Here is a 6443-nt window from a genome sequence, read left to right on the forward strand (position 1 = left end):
CCAAGCTCGGCATTCAATCTGCATAGACACACCATCTGGAAATAGACAAAGTAAGTGTTTTATAGTTCCTCAATATGATTAACGATGGGATAATTAATCATTCATCAAATATTTTTTTTAGTTGAACCCTATAATTAATTTTGCAGATTGAGTTTCATATTTTCTAGGATATGTCTTCCTTAATTATTCTTTTTTGGTTGTCCATCGTTTATGTTAGTTTTTAGATGAACATACAGGAGACTATAGACTCCCACATTTCTTAGCTTCTCCTAAAAACAAAGCCTATAAAATGTTCTTCAATTCTACAGATCTATCTCCCTTGATTGGGAGTAATGATAATTGTTCCTGGTTGGGTCATCCATGCCAGATGGGTCAAAGGGTAAAAGACAACAAAAGGTAACCCGTTCAGTGTCTGTTCCTCAGTGAGGCGGCTGTAAAGGCATCTGACCCCAGTGGAGTGGCCATTGAGTGATGGTGTCACCTTAAAAACAATATTCATGAAGGCAATGGGAAATCACCTCAAATTATCATTCCCAAGAACATAATGATGGACAATATAGAGAATATGAGTCCTAAAAACTACATAACTTGGCCCAATCAGCCATCATGTCATGCCCTGGAGTAGGAGAGGCAAGCCTTCTGCAGTCATCATCCCATGAAACCCTTGCAAAGGAAAACCGACAGCAGCTGAACAGAAGACGTAAAAGCAGAAGACCGAGAAGGAAGAAGAAGAGAATTTAGTTAGAATAGGAACATGGAATGTTAGGACAATGCTGAGGACAGGAAAATTATAGAATATGACGCAAGAGATAGAAAAAGGAAATATAGACTATGCAAGGTGAGATGGAAAGACAACCGGGATTACTGGAGTGATAGTTATATGTAGAGTAATATACAGTGGAGGGGAAGAGAGCCAGCAAGGGATTGTCATAATATTGAATGAAAAGGTAGGAAGAAGGGTAGTGAACATAGAGCAAGCAACGGATAGAATATTAGTAGTAGGTGGTAAAAGCAGAACCGATGAACTTAGTCAATGTACAGGTATACTTGCCACCAAGCAATCATATTGAGGGAGAAGTTGATAGAGTATATAGGTTGACAGGGTAAACCTGTATGATTAGTTAGAGGACATAAGCATCTCCCACAGTTTCTTGGAATTTTTCAAAGGTAAAACACCCCTGATGTTTGAAGTTGGCTTTAACCTCACGGGCTGTGGTGCAACACGCACGACTACAAATGCCTATGACATTATATGTACAGTGTTTCATCACAACATCTTGTTCCTATAAAGCCCCCCAAAATCTCAGAAGAGGATGCCTAGATAGCTTAACTGGATAAAGTACTTGACTGGACATCAAGGGATCCCGGTTCGAATCTCAATCAAGGCCAATGATTTTTACACTCTGAAATTGTTGCATTGTAATGCACACTTAGCAGATGACTCCATTAAAATTTACTGTCTAGGTATATCCCGAAGTTTCTTGGAATAGGTCAATAATATTTTTGGGTTTCTATTTGGAGCAAGGAGTAGAGTCTTTTAGAATGGCAAACCCTTGTGTAAGTGACATTGAGTGGTCGTGTGAAAAGCAGGGTTCCTTTTAATTAACTCCAATCTCTGCCAAAGATTGCCAATGGTTTGCTGATAGTCCTGCCAAAGGCCAGATGACTCTTGGATTAGTCAAAATGATATATCTATTAGAATCAGTGGACTTCACGGAATGAAGACTTCTTCTCCTTTTAGGCAGTCAGTCGGAAAAGGTGCTCTGATGATGTGCACAAACAAATACTTAATGGAAAGTCAAGTTCCACCGCAAAGTTTTGTTGATCTCCAAGTTACCATAATATAATAGTTACCCTATTTCTGCAGGATACACTGAAGGAGGGAATATGGGAGCCCCATGACCCATGTTTATGGCCTAAGGTAGAGAGCCACAAGATAGTAAACCAAATCTGTTTTAAATTAAAAACCGCACATTTACAAAGCAGACAAAAAACATTCAACTAATTCTAATTGATGTTCTCAAGCATAGTGCAAGGAAGAATAAAAACATATGCAGTAGAAATTTTATAGGGAATTTCAGAGTAAATTAAGACCAGACAGAAGTGCAACTGATCAATTTTTTGTAATGCTGCAAATAATATAAAATGTTATGAGCATGAAACAGCCCTATGCATGCATGCATGCTTTCAGTTGACATTCAACTAGCTTTTGGCAGTAAGAACAGTACAAAGTTTCGATTTTGTCTGAAACAACTGAGTATATCAAGTGAACTGATTACATTCAGAGAAACCGATGAAAATTTAACGAGTTCAGTTGCGATTGCAAATAAAAAAGCAGACTTCAAAGTAGCCCCAGGAGTGAAGCATGTTGATACATGAAAGAATCAGAAGCCTTTGCAAAAAAGGGACTGAGAAAGATATGAATCTAAGATATGGAGAGTGATATGAGAGTAGTACAGGTCAGGAAATAGTGGCACAGTGCCAAAGATAGAGAGGAATGACTGCGAATTGTTATGGAAGCAGCAGTCAATCCTAGACTAAAGGGTGGATGATGATTTCCTAACATCTCCTGCCACATGCTCTTCAGGTGGCTCATAGGATAATATAGCTTTAGATGTGGGTGAGTACCTGTATAATGGCTGCATACTTTTGGGTTCTATCAATTCAAATGAATAGTGAAGAAGACACAAACTAAAGAAGAAGACTGATGATGAATTATCAGAAGCAGATGATGGAAGACATGAGCACGAGGAAATATGATGGAATGATGAATTTGGTGGGAAAACATGATATAGGTCAAACAGCTGCTAAAAACCATTTCTTGAATTCAATACCCATAATGATCTCATCCAGATTACTTACTTTATCTGTACACAAATTTTGCAATCTAAGGTTTTATTATCAATTTTCCAGTCATTTTGAACAATTACCATTCATTTTCATGTTTGATATTTGTTTAGAGAAAAGAAGGGAATGTTTCACTCAGCATGGCCTTGCACTAGCCAGCCAGGATTTCACTAAAATAATGATTTGATGCAAAGAGAATAAAAACCAACTATTTTATTATTCTTCTACATGGATTTTGATCAATATAATATATTGGCTATTTAATATGATTAAAGTGCAAAAGAATAAAAAGAATTAGCATCCAGGAAGCAAGAAGTTTCACCCAGTTAGCAAATCCATGGCTGTACATCAAAGTCTAGTGAGCATTTTTTTCATATCATTAGAGGCAAATAACTTCAGACCCAAGTGGGTTTGATGTTTGAGTACCCTTGACCTAAAGATTGGCCCAAAATGATCAACTCACTTTTTTTGCTCACTATTTGCAGAGCAACGATTGGATTGAGATGCTTTTCCTTCCCCATGAATGGATAGAAGTAAGCGGGAAATCCCTGGCCTGGCCAGTATTTTATTTCCTTCAGGTAGCTTTCTTTTCTAACCTTCTCTTTGCAGCTCACCCAAATCATGTTCCTCTAAGACAAGCATTGTAAGATCAGAAAATAAATCTCATGATGATTCTTACAAATATGAATCACAAATTAAATATTTAAAAAGCAGCACAAGTTATGAAAGGAAGATTTAAAGGCAAAGTTTGCTGAAATAATCCTTTTTCATTTTAATAAATAAGTATGTATTATGGTTAATGATTTTAGCACATCTCTACCTTTATGTGTGAATTTTACACCATATTATTTTATGTTACCAAAAATAAGCAATTTCAAGTAAACGCCCAATGGCAATGGGTGTAAGAATTTATAACACATTACCACGCTCATTTAAAAAAGTGATAAATTATGTAATTTCTCCAATTGAAAGTTGGGAAACTCCTCCTAATTAAGTTTTATTATTCATTGAATGACTTTTTGAATGTCAAACGGTTGTAAAGCATTGTGTTTTTATCACATACTTTAACGTTAATGCTTTTTTTAAGCATGTTCATACCTTTAATGTTGAAATGTACCTGTGTTTTGTGATTTTCTTTGTTTTTGATGACTCCTATACCTACATGATGTCTATGGTCAGTCGGAAATAAAAATATTATTCCTATAAATTGGTAGTTTACCATTTAAGTTACGTTTTGGTAGGGCCCTGACTTATCACCCCTGAATTTCTGGGCCTTCACAAAGACAGCCTTATTACAAACTATGATAAACCCTTCTTCAATTACAATAATAGAATTCCACCAAGTCTACCTCCATTCAATCCATCCAACGAACATATCCTTTTCCTGCCTCTTCCTCACTTGCCTAATGTCCTTTCCTCTATATCACAGTCTTCAACATTCCATCACCCATCAATATACTCTGCATCCACATTTCCTCCCCCATTTGGATCTCTTTCGACAAGTATTTAATCACTGCTTGAATCTCATTTTTTCTATTTATACAAATCACTACATAGGAACAACAACTGAGAGGTGTCTGCACCACAGATCTCTTCCCAGAGCACTGATGCATTACGTTTGTACTCATCAAGGATTTCCTATGAGATAGGTTTCTAATTGCATAATATAGCTTAGTGAGGTTTAGAGTAAAACTCTAAAGTTACATTTGAATCAATTAATGCCAGTGTGAATGACTAGAATCAAATCAAATAGCCTCACAAGATGATGACCAATATGCTTTACCTATCACTCATTTCATATAATTTTGGATGCCAAATTTTAAATGATGTGTTGTGTTGGTACACCTTTTTAAAATTTTCATATCACCTTTTGAGAATCCTGCAGGTCGATGTACTTCTTCAAACTTCTTGGCATGTCATTGGGAAGATCTTGTGAGTCACTGTAAACTTTTGGTTTCCATGCATAAATCTGTACCAATTAAAAATCATCAGTATTAGAATTATCTAAAGCAGTTAACACAAAAACATTAAACATATTTATTACTTTCGCTTTAAAAGATTTCCTCATCTATGTATGGTTAGGAGCATCATCTAATAAGAAGTGCATATACGTATGTATATCTTTAAGAATCCTAAATGCTGAAAATGACAGAAACTATGAATACACTGTCACAACATTTGCTGTGACATGATTTTTTGGATGAAAATCACTTTTTCATATTTTTTATTTATTCTATTTGGATATGTAATACCAAAAAAACATTGATTCAAGGATTGAAGCACATAAGTTCAACCTCACATGCAGCAAATTTAGCACTGAGAAGTATCCAAAGAAGGTAGTATAATAGCACAAACTACCATGTGTAGAAACAAGAGAGGAAGATGTAGTGCCAATGCAGTGATGACATAAATACGGAGGAATGTAGTAATTATATAGCCATGAAGTATCCTTGTATTTTGGTTTTGTGGATTTCAAACTTTAATTTAAAAGGACAAAATGTTCCCATTTTGCTTCATCATGATATTAAAGTTTCTTGATATTGGAAAAATTTGCCAAACACACACACTCATTTGTGAAACATATTGGTGGGAAAAGAAAGATAAAATTTAAAAGTGAAACTCGAGGAAATTCCACAGGTAGCTTCTTTCCAGCAGAAGAATGAAGCGTTCTGTTCAGTTACGAAGCTTACAAGGGGGAGGGATGTAATGGCTCAGAGGGGAAAGACGAAGAGTGTGGGGGGAGATATCGAGTGGGGAGGCAACAATAGAGAGAAAGGGAGATAGATAGTCATCTTTAGTTTGGGACGAGATCAAGATTATGGAGTTTCTCCTACCACCTAACCCCTTGTGAGTGGGAGGGATGATGAAGGGAGTAAAAAGGTTTAAGACTATGTCTGTGGAAGCCAATAGGTACTTTAATTCAGGGACAATTATTGAGGCATGGTACATTAAAGGCCTTTGATAGTTAAATGTTGATTATTTGGTGATTTTGAGTTTGAAATCAAAGCCTCATAAGGTAGGATACGGAGGATAGAAAAAGAAAAAAATAATTTTAGAATGAAAGATTGGGAGGTAAAGTCTTATTTCTGAATGGGAAACTGTGAATAAGAGGCTGTTCTAGTTTTTTATGCAGATGGAGAGAGGATTTTGAAGTTTCACCTGAGTAAAATGAGGGACACTGGTTACACTATAGTATTATTCACTATTTTTATACATGACTTATCTGTTTAGGGGATTTTAAAGTGGGGTGGTACTACTAGGGCTGATGATTACAGAAAGGGAGCAGATTGGAGAATATGTTTTGCATCATGTCCCATCACAAGGATAGTAATCAAGAACTTAAGTAGAGGGACTTGTGTAGAGGTATAATGTGCACATTGATTTCCCAACACTCCATGGCACACATCAATGAGGTAACTTTCACAGCATGATGTAGGTGTGGTAGCATTGCCATTCATCATTACTTGTAGTCCATTTGAACAAAATACCCTCAAATATGCTATCAAATCGCAAGACAATCAATGCAAAAATTTTCACTGTCAGATGATAATTTTCCTGCATTACACAATGATTGTGTTGATGGACATAAAATTTGA

This window comes from Hetaerina americana, unplaced genomic scaffold (assembly GCF_022747635.1).
Source record: "Hetaerina americana unplaced genomic scaffold, ioHetAmer1.1.p SCAF_9, whole genome shotgun sequence".
In the NCBI taxonomy this organism is placed as follows: Eukaryota; Metazoa; Arthropoda; class Insecta; order Odonata; family Calopterygidae; genus Hetaerina; species Hetaerina americana.